Genomic DNA, 21678 nt, shown 5'->3' on the forward strand with positions numbered 1-21678 from the left:
TTTATTTTACATGTAAATTCAAAATACCATAGCAACCAGGCAAAAAAAAAAAAATACCAACACAAAATGTTGTTAAAACATCAAACTGATCTTTAGTTACGATAATGGAAGAAAAACCATAATCTTTGGTCTTGTATACTTGTCCCAAGAAAAAACGCTAAAGAGCACATTTTTAGGCAAAAATCAACATAAATAATTATTTCATCTGAACAGATTCACCCTTCAGAAATTAATGAAATAAAAAATAAAACACGTTTGAGTTATATCAGAGGAAAGATGACTTGTAAAATCAAACAGGAAGTTTTTAAATTGTTATCAGTTTTGGGGGTGGAAAGTGACAAAGATTGCATTTTTTCCCAAAAAATTGTGCGTTGACATAGTAAACAAATAAAAATAAAAAATAAATACATGAAGCAGCATCACAAATGTTTTGATTGACGTTCAACACAAACATGATGATATCAGAATGAGGTATGCTTCAAACAGGCACAAGCTTGGGATCAAATAATATTTTCAAATTTTGTTTTGTTTTATTCTTGTTCGCCTTAACAATACAAACAATCATACGTACACGCATACAATGACTTAAAGTCACTGGCAACTACTGGTAAATGTCAAAGCCTAGTCTTCTCTCTTGGTGTATTTAAACATATGCATAAAATAACAAACTTGTGAAAATTTGAGCTCAATTGAGTCGTTGAAGTTGCGAGATAATAACGGGGGAAAAAAACACCCTTGTCACACATAGTTGTGTGCTTTCAGATGCTTGATTTCGAGACCTCAAATTCTAAATCTGAACTCTCGAAATCAAAGTCAGGAAAAGTACTTCTTTCTCGAAAACTATGTCACTTCAGAGAGAGCTGTTTCTCACAATGTTTTATACCATCAACCTCTCCCAAGTACTCGTCACCAAGTAATTGTTATGCTTAGAATATTTTTTTTTAAAGTAATTACCAATAGTGTCCACTGCCTTTAAACAGTTAAACGGTACACTTGAACTGTGTTTCACCCTCTGCCCCGTTTCCTACCTGCTTTTGTGGATATTTGTGTTGAAAGTTCCATTAAAGCTGTGGTGATCTGTAAAAACAAAATGGAACATTCAATTCAATTATAATATGGGTTCTTCAAAGGACCCCATTGGTAATAATTCTAAGTTATTGTCTTTTTGGGGGACCCTTAGATAATTTTATGCAGTTTTTCTATCTTGTGTCCTATTTTGGCTTTTCTTATTTGAATCATGTCTTATCTCCTGTTGTTGTTTATGTGTTTTTGGCATGTACTTTGCTGTATCTATTGCTGTATCTGAATAATATCTCAATCAATCAATTTATCCAAAAAGCTTAAAGTCGTCCAATCTTTTGAAATGATAGTCAGTTAAAGACAGTGGACACTGTTGGTAACCCAGGAAAAAATTCCCATTGAGTCCCATTGATATTTTGAATGGGATTCAATTGGATCCCCTGTCGATCCCGCTGGATCCCATTGAATATGTCCCAAATTCCACCCCATCCCATTGAATCCCATTAATCCCATTCAAATTTTCAATGGGATCCCATTAAATCCCATTGATTTTTTTCAATGGGAATTTTTTCCTGGGAATTGTCAAAGACTTCACAGTTGATGTATCTCAACATTTGTATGAAATAACAAACCTGTGAAAATTTGAGCTCAATCGGTCATCGAACTTGCGAGATAATAATGAAATGAAAAAAATTCTAAACTTGAGGTCTCGAAATCAAATTCGTGGAAAAATTACTTCTTTCTCGAAAATTACGTCACTTCAGAGGGAGCCGCTTCTCACAATGTTTTATACCATCAACCTCTCCCAATTACTTGTCACAAAGAAAGGTTTTATGCTAATAATTATTTTGTGAAATTACAAATAGTGTCCACTGCCTTTAAGCTCTCAGTTGCTTGGCGAATGAAAGGCAGTGGCTGCGGCTGTTGCTAAGGACGTTGCTCTTGGCAGTCATACCCGCCCACAGCCGTTCAACAAACAAACAAACAAACAAACAAACAAACAAACAAACAAACAAACAAACAAACAAACAAACAAACAAACAAACAAACAAACAAACAAACAAACAAACAAACAAACAAACAAACAAACAAACAAACAAACAAACAAACAAACAAACAAACAAACAACAAACAAACAAACAAACAAACAAACAAACAAACAAACAAACAAACAAACAAACAAACAAACAAACAAACAAACAAACAAACAAACAAACAAACAAACAAACAAACAAACAAACAAACAAACAAACAAACAAACAAACAAACAAACAAACAAACAAACAAACAAACAAACAAACAAACAAACAAACAAACAAACAAACAAACAACAAACAAACAAACAAACAAACAAACAAACAAACAAACAAACAAACAAACAAACAAACAAACAAACAAACAAACAAACAACAAACAAACAAACAAACAAACAAACAAACAAACAAACAAACAAACAAACAAACAAACAAACAAACAAACAAACAAACAAACAAACAAACAAACAAACAAACAAACAAACAAACAAACAAACAAACAAACAAACAAACAAACAAACAAACAAACAACAAACAAACAAACAAACAAACAAACAAACAAACAAACAAACAAACAAACAAACAAACAAACAAACAAACAAACAAACAAACAAACAAACAAACAAACAAACAAACAAACAAACAAACAAACAAACAAACAAACAAACAAACTAACGCACGCACGCACGCACGCACGCACGCACGCACGCACGCACGCACGCACGCACGCACGCACTTTTTTAGTTGTTGTTTCGGCTGGTGATGTTCCTTGGTCTGCTGCCTGGGTTGTCACAATCGTGGTCGCTGCTCGGGTTTGGGTGATAGCTGTTTCTTGTTCTGTTTTGGTTGTCATCGTCGTTGTCGCTGTTTGGGTTTGGGTGATAGCTGTTTCTTGGTCTGCTTCGGTTGTCATCGTCGTTGTCGCTGTTCGAGTTTGGATGATAGCTGTTTCTTGTTCCGTTTTGGTTGTCATCGTCGTTGTTGCTGCTCGGGTTTGGGTGACAGCTGTGTCTTGATTTGTTTTTATTGTCATTGTCGTTTCTTCAGCGAATGGTTTGGCTTTATTTAATGAATCACCGAAGTAGGTAAAGCCGTCATCTTGCTTAAAGCTATTAGGAAAATCCTCTTTGCTGGCGTCGTTGAGCTGACAGATGCCACTGTTGGCATTGTGATTGATTGACAAACAGCGACTGTGCTTCAAGCAAAGCATCATACACTCGACCCTAACTGTTCCTGAATGATTCAGAAACGAGTGATTGAAGAGTGCGTGGCGGTGTGAAGGGAGGAACGTGGTTCCACTGGTGCAACTAGTCTCAGTCGCTGATGCCTCGTAGTAGGACAACCAGGCGACCATCGCAATGATGAGCGATATTAGAGCTTTAATATTCTGCATTCTGGTGTGTCTTTCCACAACCGGTTGACGCCAGCTCAAAAGTGGAAATGACGCAGTGCTCCAAATCGCTGGTGAAGTAAATCAATAGTTGATATAATTATTCCCATGAAAAAAATGAAAGCAAACACAACGATACTGTCTTGTCTGTACGACACGTAGACTAGATATTAAAATGTTGATGACAGTCAGGAGTTTTAGGGTGCTGGCGCACCCGGTCACTTTAAAATACCTCTGTAAAAATGCTCATCTATAGCGCCCTCTTGTGTCAAAGCAAACCGTCACATAATTCAAAATGCATTTTTGGACGCACACATCTGTCAAATTTTGAAACATTATTTGAAATGCTGCCCCTTGTTGCCCATCCAGAATAATATTCAATATTGTGCTTCAAGGCAGCTTTCGCACAGCCAAACTTCTGCTGATAGGAAGACAGTTGATCAGTTTTTGACCTACCAGTCCGGTCAAAATGTCCAGACGCCATCTTAATGTCCGTATGCTTGTGCGCTTGCAGAGGTGTTCACGTGTTGTTGTGTGTGACGACACTCTCCTACTGTTTTCATATCGCAAACTGTTTGCAAAAGATCTCGCCTGTTTCGACACTGTTATAAGATGCAGATTTTATGCAGGTAAGGTGATCTCCCATACCATCAATGAACATAGTATTTTGCAAAAAGGGTAAATACGCAGTTTCAATAAACAGTTTGAGAAAAATAATGTGGGAGTTAACTTTTTATTGGGTTACTAACTCGGGATAAGAACGTTGTACACTCCATGCAATATGATTTACACTAAAACGAAACCATATAATTTATTCCATTTAAGTATTAATTTCTACCATGCAAAGACTCAACTAGTATTTACTCCCATTATACTTAGATAGCAAGATATTTAAAACACAAAAAGACAAATCAGCTTTTTAAATCTGACTCTTTTTGAAAACGTGTACTTCCCATTAACATTATAGTCATTTCCTTTGAAGGTTTCTTTTTGAGTCGTCGAGGTATGAACTATGGTTTGTAAATATTGCTACCCTTAACGCTTAATGCTTAACAACAACATAAGTTTTCAATGTGCAACCTTACCATGTTCTGATCCTATAATGCATTGTTAGACATTCTGGCCTCTATTATAATTCTAGATTTTAATAAACAACTTTCGTAAATCTGTTGTAACGTGTGATTGAAGAAAATTCTGACATATACTGTAAATATCTGTCTCATAATACACTCTGCCTTCCGCCATTGTACGAACGTCAAAAGGGAAACTACATTACTAATTTTCGAATGCCTGAAATAGGCATATTGTCAAAAGTGTTGCCACCGAAAAGTGGTAGGCTATAAGCCACAACATGCAGTGATATTAAATCGGAAAAGACAATTATTGGCTGCAATGTCAATTTGCCTAGGCCCACACATTACACATTTTAGTCAAAATGATCTCCTTTTTACCGATGTTAAGCTCTCTTTGCTGCAGTTGCGTCGCTGATAGTTGTCATCGACAATCTGAGTCAACCAGGTACAATACCGCAAGACTAAGTGAAGCGCCATTTTACTCTAAATCACGGACAAATTATACGTCAAGACGTACACCGCTATAACTAAGCACAGAATGGCGCAATGTATCATAAGTTTGCGATGAACTTTTACTTTGTGACCACCGAGTCACCGCAAGATTGTCATCGCTAGCTAAAACTTTGCGATGAGTGTTCTCATCGCAAAGTTTGAGTGAAATCACTATCCAAAATCCATCGCTAAGTTGCGATCGATTTCGGCGTTTGCGACGATCGCAAAGCGTTAGTGAAATCGGCCCCTGGATCTCGCCAATCCAGAAATCAGAGAAACAGAGCGCCTGCTACGTTCGTTCTTTTTGCCGTGCATAGATCGGAACGTTGATTGTGTGTGACCGCGCAACACACTGATCGTCTTCTGGAGAGAGAGAACAAAAAATCTCCAGAAGACGATCAGAGCATACTTTTTATTTTTTTTTAAGTGCAAGTACTTTTTTTTTTCCAAACAAATATGCACTCACAAAAAACCACGATGAACATACAAACCAAAATCAGAGCATACTGATCGAAACGTAGACTTGAATTCAAGTCTAGACTTGAAATCGAGACTTTGAATGTGACGTCACGCAACACGGGAACCTGCGCCTGCGCGCCGAGGCTTGGGTATTGAACAAGATGGCGACTGAGAGAAAATAAGCGAAAACAGGTAAGAGCATTAATTTCTTTAAAATTGATATACTTGTATCAGTCTTTATAACATTAAAACATATTTAACTCAGACGTTTTGTTTTCAAGCTGCAATTGTGCCATGTTTTATATGTAAAAGTTGCCTACAAAAATCGAAAACTTTCCATTTCTGATACATTCTCCGCTAGCATGCCTTGGGAAAAAAAACAGTCGTGAAGCCCGCCCGCGCGCGGCTGGTGTTGACATGTGAACGAGTACATCCCTGTGTCGATAAAAAACAACTGAGTTAAATCCCTGGAAGGTAGTACCGAAGTCATTATTATGAAACTTTTCCAGAGTTATTACCTTTCTAAAGTTGTAAAGGGGTGATGTGGTGGCTGGTTATTTGGAGGGAGGGGGAAGAGGTTATAATAAGTCAGGGGCAAAATACATAAATTTAGAAATAATGTCTATCCAAGGCCAATTAAAATTAGGTTTTATGAGATCATATGAGATAGGCCTAATGCTTTTGATATCAATGATTGAAATGTAAAAACATTTCCTGAGAACAACGTTACATATCCAAACACAACAGTGACCAGGTAACACAAAAACATAATCGGTTTATCACAACAATAGGGTTAAATTAGCCCACCTTGTTGAGCTGTTAATGGCTCCGCTTTTAACATTGGTCTCATCACTGTCACCATTACAGCCCACCTTCGGTACATGTCTCAAACGCTAAGTTTTCAAAGGTCGCAAAATGCGAGGTAGTTTGATTGCAAATTTCTCCCATTTAAAAAAGTCCTATACTACTCCAACATACCTCATTTTATTCCTTACATCTGTGGAATTACTATAACACATAACAGGGCTTACTAAATGATGACTTTGTCAAGATGTGATGATTTGAAAATTGGTCCAAAAAAACGTGTACAAAAATTACATTTATTGTGACTATTCTAGGGCGCCGCCATGTTTTAATGATTCTCCTCTTGTTGGACGTGAGAAGTCAGGGCACCAGGCAAATCTTGCAAGTCATGAATATCCAAGAGGTAATGTCACGTGACGCGGTATGGCTACGCTGATTTATAAATTTGTGTGGTGTAAATATGAATATGTATGAGGTGACATTGCGCGGTTGTAGTTTCCAGATACAGCGCATCGCTACGTCACCTTATACATATTAATTTTTTACTGTACACACGCACAAGCCTAGCGATCATGATGTCACCTTATGGATATTCATGACTTGCAAGATTTGCCGGGCGCCCACGATCAACAGGGGGAGAATCATTAAAAGATGGCGGCGCCCTAGAATAGTCACGTTAAATGTCATTTTTGTACATGTTTTTTTTGACCAATTTCTAAATCATCACATCTTGACAAAGTCATCATTTAGTAAGCCCTGTTATGTGTTATAGTAATTCCACAGATGTAAGGAATAAAATGAGGTATGTTGGAGTAGTATAGGACTTTTTTAAATGGGAGAAATTTGCAATCAAACTACATCGCATTTTGCGACCTTTGAAAACTTAGCGTTTGAGACATGTATCGAAGGTGGGCTGTAATGGTGACAGTGATGAGACCGATGTTAAAAGCGGAGCCATTAACAGCTCAACAAGGTGGGCTAGGGTTAAATAACTCAACAGATATTGTAGGAATGCAGATAAGTTCCAAAATAAATGAACATTTAATTTATCATCAGAAACCATTGACTGTAGAGTTTAAAACAAAATACCCAAATAGTGTATGTTGTATTGTGAACGGATTTTCTTGAAGAAATACAACAATTCAACACTTCATGAATTGTTTTACTCCAACAAGCAAATAAAAACAAATATCAAATAAAGTAAAATAATAAAATGAATGGTAGGTTTTGAAGTTTACGACATTCAATGGATTCTTCCTAGAATTTTTTTTTACAAAAGGTTTAGTGAAAGTTAACAATGTTATATGTGAATCAATAAAGATAAAAACAAATAAAGTAAAAACAACTCAATAAGTAAACAACCAACCTATCAGTTACCCCAATAAAGTAAAAAAATAAGTAAAAGTGTATTCTTCGAGGGAATGAAGAAAAAAAATACTTTATGGATTATGTAAATAAAAAGCGGGAAACAAATTTAAATCATGTATATAACCATTTCTTTACCCCCATAAATTGAAGGATAAACAAGTGAATAAAATGCAAAATATTAAATTAGTGCTCTACTATATTAATTACAGTGATGAGTTTGCCAGAAAGGACATCACTAATCAAGCAGACCTGTGTTTTCACACAGTAACCCATAATATTTGTTTATAGTAACACTATTACAAAATTACTTGCACACAGCATGTATGGTATGATTTATTTACTTAGTTTGTGCCAAATACCTAAAAAATGCCCTCTATTTGTTGCTTTTAAGTAAAAAATTAAATAGGAAGGGCAAAAGTAAGAGGATGGCGTCATGTGCATACGGTTTATAGCCCCCCCCCCCCCCCCCGCCCCCCCAAAAAAAATAATAATATAAGTTATCACACAAGCGCAGGTGGAATACGGAAAAATATAGCGCTTCTGCGTCCCATATCCAACGACGCGTTATATTTTCCGTATTTCCTCGAGCGCGCGTGTGATAACGTATTTATCTTCAAGCAAACTTGGCGCGTGACATAGAACACACAGTACGCATGGTAGAGATATTAGCCGTACAATATAGGTTTTTATCACCACTTCATTCTGCGCATCTGATTGGAGGATTAGCGCGTACTTAATAATAAATAAATAATTAATTAAAAAATAAAAATTAAGTAAAAACTATTCCTCTTTAAAACACTTTATCGAAGCAAAACAACACGGAACAGCTTTGTGTTTGTGCAAAAAAAACTAATGTCTAGTTTAATGTTTATATTTTCTATGTAATAGCAGTATTATGCTTCTTTATTAATGTGGATTGAGTGATGTATAATCATTGCCGTTTGTTGAATAAACGGAGTAGCGTAACTCCACACGAAAAAAATAAAAAAAATAATAATAATCTGTGGTACTAGAACCACGCCTTGTTGCAAAGCTCAAAATTAAAACTTGACCGCAGGCCCTAGGCCAGTGATTTGAGCATTGGGCAGTAAGACGTAAAAGTCTGGCAGTCTTATGTTTTTCAATAACAACACCTCACTGCATCTTTAATTTAAACTGATAATAATACATAAATTGTTCAATTCTGTTAACTATTTAAATCGTTACCCAAAAGAAAAAATTATATAAATCCGTGTGAATATTTCAAAAACTGTTTAAATGTGAAACTGTGTAGAAAGGGTCTCCTCATTTAGATTCAGGTTTTGTAACAAATTTTCTGGTCCAGTAAAGGTCTTGTGTTTTTTTCCACCAATTTCGAGCCCTGTGGGGCATTGCCAAAAAGGCCGGCACAACCACGTATAGAACCGATTCAATTGTCCATGTAGGAGTCACACTGTTTGAAAATCCGTACCTGGTCATTAGAGTGGTAGCACATCGTTGGCACTTTGTGAGCTTCTTCTCACTAATCAGGCGTACCTGTATGTTTACCATTTTGCATTGTGGTGGAGCAACTGTATCAGGAAATACATGTTGGGAAGGTACCCCCTCCCCCTCGCCTTTCTGTTCATTCTGTTGTACCATCTGTAATAAAGCCCCCTGTTTACAAGTTATCATGCAAGATTGTGTTATGTCAAAGTTTTTAAGTTCAGAGGTTAATAAAAGAACAAAGCATCTTTCCTTGGATTTACTGCAACTTAACAATTCTTGTGGAAGTGTCGTGGTCGAGCAGTTAAGAGCACCGAATTCAAACGTCGGTGTTTCTGATCAGCAGAGTGTGGGTTCCAATCCCCATCCTTGACACTTGTGTCCTTAAGCAAGACTCTTAACCATTGCTTCAGACGCTTAACCATTGCTTTGTCCTTTGGATGGGTCGTAAAGTCGTTGGTCTCATGTGTAGTGTGTCGCATGTAAAAAAAACCACCAGTGCACTTATCAAGAAGAGAAGGGGTTCGCCACTGTGTTCCTGGCTGTGGCTGCTGTATACGCCGTAGCACCTTGTAAACCCTGAAAAGTGCTACCAGGGTCTCAGAATTCATTACTGCAATTACCTATCTTTCTGAAATTTTGTAATACACTCAGTGCCTTGAGTACATGTACCTTATTTGATAGATATGTGCACTTCAATAATGTTATTACTTTATTATCATCTTATTTAACAGGTGATGCATATTCTTGAACACCTACTTATTGTAATGACAAACACTCGAGCTGGGAAATAGCAACGCATGTACCTGTGAGTGTAGGCTAAATGTTAAGTTCACAAATGCATAAATAACCAAGTTTTTGTCTCATTTTCCTTTCTTCCAGATTGACTTTTCAACATTCAACAAACAAGCAACATGTGACAGCAAGTTGAAGATGTATAGAAGCATCACAACAATGTACTCTTTGTCACTATTGGACTCGGATAAATTCCGAACATCTACTGCTACTTGTGAACTGATCAAACCACGGAGGATTGCATCAAGGTGGTAGATTCTCAATGATGGCCAAAATGAACTGGTCTTAACACAAACCCAGAAGGTAATCAATGATACTGCAATTAAAACTCAAATTGAACTCATGTACAGCTCATGTAGAGAGAGGTTTCCTGCTCTAAATACTATTAGTCAATTGAGAATACTCATAAACTTGAATCAGTGCTTATAACGTTTAAACCTGTACTGCAACAACGCGTGTTTAAAAAACCTGGAGTCACACTTCAGTTTGCTTCAACAAGAGAGCTCAAATCACTGCCCTGCACTCACATTACAAGACCCTTTCAGTATAAGGAGTTTTACAATATGCTTAACTTTCAACTCAAAGTGCTGAGTAGGGGTCGATTATTTCACATCGTCCAAACTTATGATTAGTCCTAGGAGATATAACAAATGTGTGGCTAGTTGAGACGAGTAACTCGTGTTAACTCGAGATAAGACTAGTCTTAACTCTTTGTGAAATCCACCCCAGAAAGCCCAACTAACTTATATAGTTTAGTTTGTTGCAAAGTATGCTGTATCTACGTAAACATAAGAGACTGAATAGAGTAGAGTTTTGTAGAGTTGCGATTTAATAATACTAGAAATGCCTTGCAAGAATTGCTCATTGATAAACCACATGCCAGGAGACAGTGTAAAGGTGCTAGTTTGGGAGTCTAATAGTGCACATTTACAGAGATGTGTTCCAATTCTGAAAAGCTCTGCAAAATGGCTCAAATGCTAGACCATGAGTATTAATAACAGATATTTGCACCAAAACATGTTTCACTTGATCAGGCTCTAAAACACAGGCAACGTTTAACTCAACTTCCAAAACAAAAGAGTAAAAACAATGTGGTTTGCATGAAACAAACAGTTAATTTTAAAAGACAACATCGCAATAAATCTGTCCTTTGCAAATGCTTTAAAATGTTCTTTTTCCAAAATATGGCAAGTACAATTTTATATGGACAAGTGCAATTTTATCTATTCAGAAGTACAGTACACAACAAGTGACATTAAAAATAATAGAAACGACAAGTTACCAATGATTTCAGTGCTCTGGGAGCTTTTTGAAGTATCCTTTTTGCTTTGGCCCTCAAAAAAGGTACATATGTGTATAATATTCTCCATGTATCGACCACTGCTAACTTAATGTGTTTTCTTGTGTATTAATTTCAGAATCACATAATCAAGAAAGATGCGCTGCTTGAGGAGATTAACATTGATTCTACAAGGAGTTTCTGAAGAGTGAATCATCATCAACCCATGGTGCAAGATTCTACGCCAAGCTGGAGGAGACCGACATTGCAGCAATGACTCTGTGAACAATGTGGACTTGAATTAAACCCAAACTCACTGTTGGCTTTGAGATGCAGCTCTAATGCATCTCTTAGCATTGAGACACTATCAACCTATGGTGCAAGATTCTACGCCAAGCTGGAGGAGACCGACATTGCAGCAATGACTCTGTGAACAATGTGGACTTGAATTAAACCCAAACTCACTGTTGGCTTTGAGATGCAGCTCTAATGCATCTCTTAGCATTGAGACACTATCAACCCATGGTGCAAGATTCTACGCCAAGCTGGAGGAGACCGACATTGCAGCAATGACTCTGTGAACAATGTGGACTTGAATTAAACCCAAACTCACTGTTGGCTTTGAGATGCAGCTCTAATGCATCTCTTAGCATTGAGACACTATCAACCCATGGTGCAAGATTCTACGCCAAGCTGGAGGAGACCGACAATGCAGCAATGACTCTGTGAACAATGTGGACTTGAATTAAACCCAAGCTCACTGTTGACTTTGAGATGCAGCTCTAATGCATCTCTTAGCATTGAGACACTATCAACCCATGGTGCAAGATTCTACGCCAAGCTGGAGGAGACCGACAATGCAGCAATGACTCTGTGAACAATGTGGACTTGAATTAAACCCAAGCTCACTGTTGACTTTGAGATGCAGCTTTAATGCTACATCTCTGAACAGTGAAACACTATCAACCCATGGTGCAATATTCTACGCCAAGCTGGAGGAGACCGACAATGCAGCAATGACTCTGTGAACATTTTGGACTTGAACTAAACCCAAACTCACTGTTTGCTTTGAGATGCAGCTCTAAGGCTACATCTCAAAGCCTGGATTGGAGACAGAATTCCTAAACACTCTTTGAACTCTTGAGATACAAATGAGATGAGAAAGATACATCAGTGTGGCAAGGCTGGAGGACATTATTTTATGAGCCCACTTTGAAACCTTAATGTGATCAACATACAAGGACTAGAGCGTTTGTATAGTATCTAGAAACAAAAGAAGAAATGTCTATATTCAAATATAACAATCCCTAGAGTAGCCTGGAGAACACCTTCAGTATTCGCTTTTTTAATTATCGTCACCGTTTTCATGAACAGACAAATTTGATAACTTACAGATTTTGATGATTTTGGTCAGACACCAACATTTTCCGCTAGCTTTTTAAGTCATAAAATTTCAAATTTTTGTACACAAGAAGCACAGAGATAAAATCACCAGAAATAGTTTTGAGTCTGTTTTACGAATGTGCAATTTTTATATGTACATGTGTACATGTGTACATGCTTATATTGCTCGTGCCATGCCAAAAAATGAGTGCCTGAATTTTTCAAAAAGAAATAGTATGTGTAATCTTTGTGACAAGTTAACAGTTTTCTAAAACAGCCTTGTTTGTTCAGCTTCTTGAAGAGACAATCTTGTCTATGATGAAATCATCCTACAAAAAAATTAAAATCTCCACTTTCATGTTTAGTCAAAGTACCAAAGGAAAATTGACTAACAGTCTTCCAAACCAATAGTTGTTAAAAACTTTTAATTTCAGTTTGCTTCTTTTATTATGAAAGTTTCGGTGCAGGGGCTAAAATGTCGCTTTGTGAAAACGGTGACCGTTATCTTTAAGTAAAACTGTAGCATTCAGGTATAGTCATCTGTTCATGCATGAACCAATACAGGATTAGTGTAGTACAAGGGATTGAACAAGGAGACATGGTATTACTATTAATTTTTAAACTTTTATTCCTATAAACAATTAGTGTGCTTAAAGAAAACTATTCTGTAATAGATAGCATTGCCCTTAAACCCAACAGGGGCACTAAATGTAAAAAGTGTAGGACTACAACCGAATAGTAATACCAAATAGGTTGTCAATAGTTTGTCCTTAGACCACCAAGAGTGCTAAATGAGATAGGACCATTTCTAAATAGGTTGTCAACAGCTTATCACAAAAACCATCTATAGCACTGAATGATATAGTAAAAAGTATATATTTGCTGACCAGGTTAGCAACAGTTTCTCCATAAATTGAATGGGACTAAAACAAAAGGTGCATCTGAATATATTTCAACCTTAAACCACCAAAAGTGCTAAAGGTGATTGGACTAAATCAAACAGTATTTCTTGGCGGCACTACAGTCGGCTAGTTTACTAAACAGGTGAGATTAGGGAAAATGCTTTCTGTATAAGTACATGTACTTTATCAACTCTCCCTAACATTAAGTGTACACCATGTATATTTTTTTGGCAAACAATAAGTGATACTAAGTCATTGTTAATTCACATTTAAAGTTTTCAAGTTGTCTAATAATTATGACTATTAATTAACAGTCATGACAGGAACATAAGCAGAAACTGTACGATAACTCAACCCTGGTTCTTCAAATCACAGCCAACACTTCTCATGAAAGAGATTGAATTCATTTGGTTCATATTCATCATTTTTATTAAACTTCTTCATGTTCAGTGTACCATGCAAAGACTTAAAACTTACTTAATGGGGCAGACAGTTCAAGTTCAAAAGTATTTCAAGTTTAGTGTAGTGTTTCACAGGACTTCAACCAATGTTAGTATTCATAACTTGAAAGACATACAATATGACAGCACAGAAGTTACTTTTCAATAATGTTGTAGGATTTGACCTAAAAGCTAAAGTGTATCTCAGTTAATTTAGCACAGAGGAATTCATGCATGAACAGAGAAGTAATAGTATTTTTTGTTTTAAGTAATGCAATGAACAGCCTCTCACAGAAACCCAAACTTTTAGAAATTAAGTTACTGAAACAAAGGCAATGTCGAGCAAAAATTTGACTACCAAATAAAACAAATTATTATGATGACACTTTGGTACAGTGTGTGGTAACGAGAGTATTTGAATACTCTGTCCAAAACTAACAAGCGATCAGTCGATTGGATTCAGCTTTTTAATTTAGCATTGTTGTGTATAAACAAATGGTTTTTTTCGTAACTCATTCAAACTTCATGAGAAATCCCCCAAGTTACAAGCTTTCTGTGAGGGGCTGGTCTGTCTTAAACATTGTAAGCTAATTTAATTAGTAAGTTAGAGTGTGGAGGGTGAGTCTATAAGTTCTGTTGGTAAGATGGCTACAAGATTGGTTATAACTATACTTCTGAACTCAAAACCGTCGGACTCAAAAAGTCAAAACATTTGATGGTACAACACATTGGCTGGCACAGCTGATGAAATTGTTGTCCCTGCTACTGTTTTTTTTTTTCACTTCTTTATTTTTACAAAGACTCTCAAAGAGACCTTGCAAAAGACAAAAACAAACGTTTCACTTTGATTTTTCTTTTCCAGCAGCATGGACGAATTGTCTTCAAAAGCTGACGTCTTAATTCTGGATCTTCCTTTAAATTTTTGAAATCAGTAACAATGTGTTGATTTCACCTTAACAAATTTTCAGTCAAAGATATTATGTTGCTAGTCGAAATTTTGCAGTTTTTATATTATACCAAAAGTATACCATATGCAAGCCATCCTGTACAGGAAAAGATTCCACCAATTTTACACTTAACTGGTGTGCTTGTTATGCATTGATGTGTATGGGGGCCAAGTGGCTCTCTAAACTAAGCTTACGAGACAAAATCTCAGTTTAAAAAACTTGCGTTGCAGTTCATTCACATGTACTTTTAAAAATTGAAACTCATTATGAAGTGCTGTATATTAGCCAATCTTGTACACCAAAATCTGAAATTTTAGCAGCATTGACAAATTGTCTCCAAAAGCTGAAATCTGAATTCTGGATCTTCCTTTTACATTTCAAAGTCAAAAATTACAAATTATTTATTTTGCCCATCTTTTCAATGTACAATCCTGTTACTAATGAAAAGTTATTTTGTAATTACCAACAGCTCATGAATGTACCCCTCCCCTTTTTGCACCCCGGTGCATGCAAGCCATCCTGGTGCTTGCGCGAGTGTTCCCCGCCCGCAGGTGTCGGCAGGCTGGTTGGTGAGTTGTCCTCTGAATGCACTTGAAGGTGTTTGGCTGTTTGTGATGTGTCAACCTTCCCAATACTTGGCGGTCTGGATGAATCAGAGACCCACAGTTGACTGCAACATGGTAAGGATCCTTTGATCTATGATAATTAATTTTCTTTCCACAGAGGATGATGTATCCATCTTCAACTCCAGGCATTGTATATGGAAGAAATGCCTTCAAGTCTACTCTGAACTCTACATTTCATGATTTGCACCATGGTATTTTGATCCATTAGAATGGAATATCTACAAATGTACAATTTTGCCAAGTATTTCTGAGATGTTTGCCATACATAGGGTTTTTGGTCACGATGTCTAAACCAACCAATCATTAATTTGTTGAACGAGCACTATCTAAACCACTCTCTGCCTTGCGTTAAACCAAATCAAGTTTGTATAAAAAAAATATTTTTGGAAACAAATAATAAATTCTATTCTAAGTCAATCAATTAAGAAAAAACAAATTCATCAGCACAAACAATGAATAACGGCTTTTCCAATCAATGAAGTAAAATTAACCAACAGATAAAAACCTTTACAACAGTATGTTAAATTCTCAAAGATAATCTGAAAATCCACAGAATAAAAACCAACCTAATGACAAAATACAAAAAATGGAAGTAATAAACAAACAAGATGCAAAGAAATGTTAAATAAGATTTGAAAAGGTTGCCATTTCACCAATAGCACAAAGAAAATGCTACTACTTATAAAAATTTACGTTCACTCTCAAAATGTACAATCTGCCAAATTGCAGTTTGTTAGAAATAAAAATCTTTGAGACAAAACCATACTCACTAAAAATGAGTAACATCTGAACTGATGTTTTTGCAACATTTGTCCAAATTGTCTCTTACTGAAAAGACAAATCTAGGTTCTGTGAAAAAAATTGTCCAAATGATGTAAAAAAGAATCTTAAAATACAGCTGGATACTTCACAGTATCTTGATATGAAGCAAACCATTTTCTTACAACAGAAAAAAAAGTGTTGATACAAGTTGTTTGAAAAATGCAAAAATCAAAACAGAACTGCACTAAAGGTAGTTTTAAAATCTATTTCATTATAAAAGCAGGCCAAAAAAAAAAACATCAAAGATGGAGAACTTAAAATGAGTTTGATTCTACCCTGCATGTCAATGCACTGCTTACAAATAAACAAACTTTCCTATTAAAGTGGCTTGCCTTGGATAACAATCCATTTGCATAGTAAACATTTTTAACTTGTAACTCCAAAAAGTATTGGGCAGAAACAAAAACAAATTTAAAAAGTATTTTTAACTTAAAAATACTGAACTTGTACTTGCCAAAATTTGAGATTTTTGTCCCAGATCGACATGAATAATCATGGTAGTTCCCGGCCAAACTGTAAAATCATGGTAGTTCCTGGCCAAACCATTAAATTCATGGTAGTTCTTGGCCAAACTGTGGAACAGATCCCAACACTGGGAAAACATGGGGTGCCAAACTCTTTAAACTGCTCTAAAAATGAAAGCCTGGGGTGCAAACGGAAAAGCACCATACTGTAAATTAGGGCTGTACATGGGCAATGTGGTGGGTCCCTCAGTTTCGACGGTAAAACTGTGGTGTCGACACAGGGGTCCCAGTCCTGTTAGATAGGTCCATGGTAACTTTAATTGAAGTAGGAATTCATGTACTGTAACTATACATCCTCAGCCATGCACTGATAGTCTTCAATCAAAGGCAATACCAAGCATGTTAGGGTTGAATATCAATCAAGGCATTGACCAAGGTCTTAGGGTTTGAAATGGAGACAGGTTGTCTTCAGACCTGTGTGTTTCCATAGAAATGAGAAACACTACTCTGTGCCTGCAATGATCTAAAATTGATCCAGTTTTAAATGGTCTCTACTTTGAATATGGAAGTTTTCCCCAAAAAGAAATATGGCACTTGCTGTAAAAATCCCTGAACTCAGTCATTGCAGTGACCAATCAACCAACCAAGATGGCCACAGGTCATGTGGCATATCTTTTAGGCCAACCATTTGCTGATGATTCATGAAATGACATTCCTGAAATATCCCTGATGGGTACAGTGAAGCTATCATCAGGTATCTCAGCCCCTCCTAATGCCCACAACAGTGGGTTACAAGAATAATCACCAATGTAATAATGCAGGCACAGTCCATCTAGATACCCTTACTGGGTTAAGATACATTGCAGTTGCAGATTAAGTCATACAGACACTGCCCTCAATGATACCCATATCCTGGGTGGAGAGGGGCTTCAAGATACTGTCAGATCTAACAAGAGAAATTGGACATAAACTTCATCAAATGAAGCAATGCATCACGAGGCATTTATGCCCAAAGTATTAAACACAAGTAAACCTGCACATGAATGTACACATGAAGACACTTTGACGCCTTGAAAGTGGAACAGAAACACCTCATGGAGAGGTTTCTTTATTTGAATGGTCAATGCCTTGATTGAATTTTACTAATTCTAGGAAACCAGAAACTTTTAACCCAGGCTTGGGGTATTCAGATGATTCATGTTTAAGTATTAGTATTTACGTCAGAACCAAAAATAGTGGTGAGCTATTCATCACTGTTGTCAATCGACCAGTGAAGGGTTTGAAGAAACCTTAAGGAAAATTTTTTTTGCAACTCAAACAATGAGTAGGAAATTTAAAACCCTTGGTATGACACTAAAAAATATCCACTAATTATGTAATTGACAAAAGCAATTTATGTAGTCAATCATACAATCGGTTTAGAAACAGTGTTTATTACCAAACTTGTTGGTAATATTTAACTTTCTTACATTACCCCAAGCCTGGTTGACCTCAACTTAAAAGTAGGGCTGTACATTGTACAATTATAGTCTTGACAGTTCTTCACAATTGAATGAGAATTAGTTGACCTTCCCATTTGTGCTTAATAAGGTAAATTAATGCAGTTATCTTTAGCTAAAGTTTAGATACCTTGAGTATGAAGAGAAATATGTGGAGTCACAAATCTACCTGCCCTCATCATGATGTGATGCTCTAGGTAACTCACTGAGCCGGTGAACACTTCTCTAAATTGTCTCTGTGGCAACTACATGTAAGTTATTGCCTTCCAGTTGACACTTACAATGTAGAAGCAATTGGTAATGTGATGTCCTGCATAACTAAAAACCCAGGATAAGCTGATCATCACAACCCGTCTATGGGAAATCAAATCCCTACATTTTATGATATGAATCAATATCAGACAGCATTTTGATCATTAGTTAGATCACAATTAATGCCAGTAAAGCACAGCAAGCTTGACTTTGAATTTGTGGCCCTTGTAGATATTGTGAAGAACTTTCAGGACATGTTCTTACTCAACCTTGCTTGGTATTGCCAAACCTCGTTCCCAACAACTAGTCCAAAATGAACAAGTTGTTATTTGTTTGTTCCTTTAAGGAAACTTGGTAATCTCTTAGACACAAATGAAGGGTTCACCCATAATGAAGTACCTCACACACTCACTATTTTTAGTTCCCATTTTTTCCTTCATTCACCTACAACTTACCCCCCCCCCCTCCATTTTGCAAACGAATGTATAGTGTGACAAAGTTGTCCTCACTGTTCGGTGTCAGGCGAACTGATATACATGTACAACAAACATCCACCGATAGCCCCTAATGGGCAAAGTGATATACAGACGGTGGTTAAAACCAGCTCCTATTAATCCACACACTACACGTACATCCACCACTAGACCCAATTAGGGGCAACATACATATAGCCCCTGTTTGGGCAACCTACAGCCTACAGTTAGCCCCGTTTTGGGCAATCGATAACTTACAAGTCTGTGTCGGGCAACCAACTACCTACAAATAGCCCCTGTGGACCAGCCTACAACTAGCCCTGGCATGATGTTAAAACAAAGCTAAAACTAGCCCCTATTGGGCAGTCAACAACCTGCAACCAGCCCCTTTGGTAAACCCTAATGCCTACAACTAGTATAGCACCTATTGGAAAACCAACAACTTACAAATAGCACTGTCAGGCACCCAACAATGCCTACTACTAGCCCCCGATTGGACAACCAATGACCTACAACTACAGGTAGCCCCTATTGGACAATCATGAACCTATACAACTAACCCCTGTTGGGCAACGAACAATGCCACTTTCCCCTGTTGGGCAACCAACAATACCTCACTTGCCCCAGTCGGGCAACCAGTAACCTACAACTAGCCCCAGTTGGGAAAAGTGTTCAATAGACAGTCGTTGACCCCCCTTTTTTTTCACCAACTATACACCAACTACCAGTTATTCAGTTATCCCCCAAAAATGTACCCTTATATGGGTAAAGTGATTGATCAGCAAAAGCAATCACTACTATCAATATTGTTGACCACTCAAATAGTTCCATGTTATAGTGAGATACAGTGGGATGGTAGGATTACCATGGGAACGAGGTAATTAACATTGACCTGTCGCCATTCTCAACTCAGCCATATCTAGGACAAACAAGTGATAGCAATAATTTAAAACAAGAACTGCATGTACAGCTGGCTTTGATGTACTTGTTCATCAGAGAATGGTGGGCACATGCATTTGAACAAAGAAACACATTCATTTATTGGATATGTATAGGTCTCATCATTTGTCTACATTGAACTATACTACTACACTAGCAAAGTAGTAAAGAAACAAAACTGCTAGTTTGTTTTTTGGAAGAAAATACGATGAGTAACATGGGCACATATTGCACATAACTAAGCGTTGATGTACATTTGTATGGTCTTCATGTATACATCAAGTACATCTCATTGTCCCTGGGTGCTAAATGGGGCTCATTGTACGTCAAGTATGTACAAGAAGAAGTTTACATACATCTTGTATGTATCACTTTCTAGTATTGTACGTGTAGATCAGGTTGATCATACAATGTGCTAAATACATTGTTATTGGCTATCATAATAATTATGAATGGCGATAGGTCAATAGTGTTTGATTGAAGACTATCGATAAGCTCCATGTATTTTAGGGCTGTATACACCACTGGTTATTGATTAAGTAGTCAAGCTGAATTTAAAAAAACATATCATCAAATGTTGAAAGAGATTAAGAGGAAACATTTGTCACATATTAAGAAAATTCTTTTTTTAGCTGTGAAAAAAAATGGGAAAACGACATGCATTTCTCTTTTGTTGAAGCTAAAGGAATGCATTCAAACTTACTAATAAGACCCAGATCAATGAAGACACCGATCTGTAAAGGTGTCAGAGTAAACTAGTCTACTGGCCACAAACAATGAGCAAATACATATAGCACTAGAACACAAGTCAGTTTTAACATTGAACTTGATCACTAGATCCTGTGTTCCGCTTCATGTTGTGGGTGGCACTTCAAAAGATTAGTTCACAGGTGGTAATTTAAGCCAAAACTTTTACCCATTGGATTCCAGCTCTGTCACTACTTATTATTTTAAACCAGTGGTGTATACAGTCTATCCAATATCCATGCATACAACTAGCTCTAGGACTAAGGCCTTGCTACTCATGATTATTAATTACATAGATGTAGGCCCAGACATTTGTGGTAATAGGTCTTTTCTAGAATACCAAACAATTCATGTAGGTATGTTTAATTTGTGAAGAGGGTACAATGAATATGTGTGTACTAGTCACCATAGGACTATTGATACCATGCTGGATGATAGTTAATATCGCTTATTAGTTCATCAGTTACACTCAGGTCCATCTTGTATGAGAGTTTTTTAGTATAGGAATAGATCAGCATATCAGTAGCGTCAGCATGGATTTCATACAACCTGATGTACGTAGGAAAACAATCTCAGTTTCTAATCGAAGTCCTGAATGAGAGAAAGAAATGTTTCTACTTTTATTGACTAATGGGTTACATCTTGGGGTATTCACTACTTCATTACATGCAGTGTCAACAATCATTTTGTGGTTTTCTTTTTAGGGTAGATAACAAGATAGGTGGATAGATGTAGGGCCTACATGTATTTCTTTTATCATAACTTGCTATAAAGTAACTGGGATCAGTTTCAGCAAAAAGGATTTGATGACAAGTATTGGTAGATATTTCAACAGTGAAAACATATGAAATAAATTGAGAAGCAGCAACCACATACTAAAAAGTTGTTATTACAAAAAACAACATCAGGCGTATAAGCTACCCTGCCAGACAGTATCTACTTATAACACCAGGCATATTAGGCTACACTAAGGGCAGGCCATAGTTGTTCAGTTTGTACAAGATGT

General features: G+C 36.8%; 1 long non-coding RNA gene across 1 annotated transcript; it reads left to right on the plus strand.

Annotated features, from left to right (window-relative positions):
• Positions 1–5633: 5633 nt before the first annotated feature.
• LOC117296494 lies at positions 5634–19955 on the plus strand. The gene is made up of 3 exons (XR_004519767.1): positions 5634–5660; positions 9987–10202; positions 11318–19955. It is a non-coding gene; the product is annotated as an uncharacterized LOC117296494 (long non-coding RNA).
• Positions 19956–21678: the final 1723 nt, after the last annotated feature.

This window comes from Asterias rubens, chromosome 11 (assembly GCF_902459465.1).
Source record: "Asterias rubens chromosome 11, eAstRub1.3, whole genome shotgun sequence".
Classification (NCBI taxonomy): Eukaryota; Metazoa; Echinodermata; class Asteroidea; order Forcipulatida; family Asteriidae; genus Asterias; species Asterias rubens.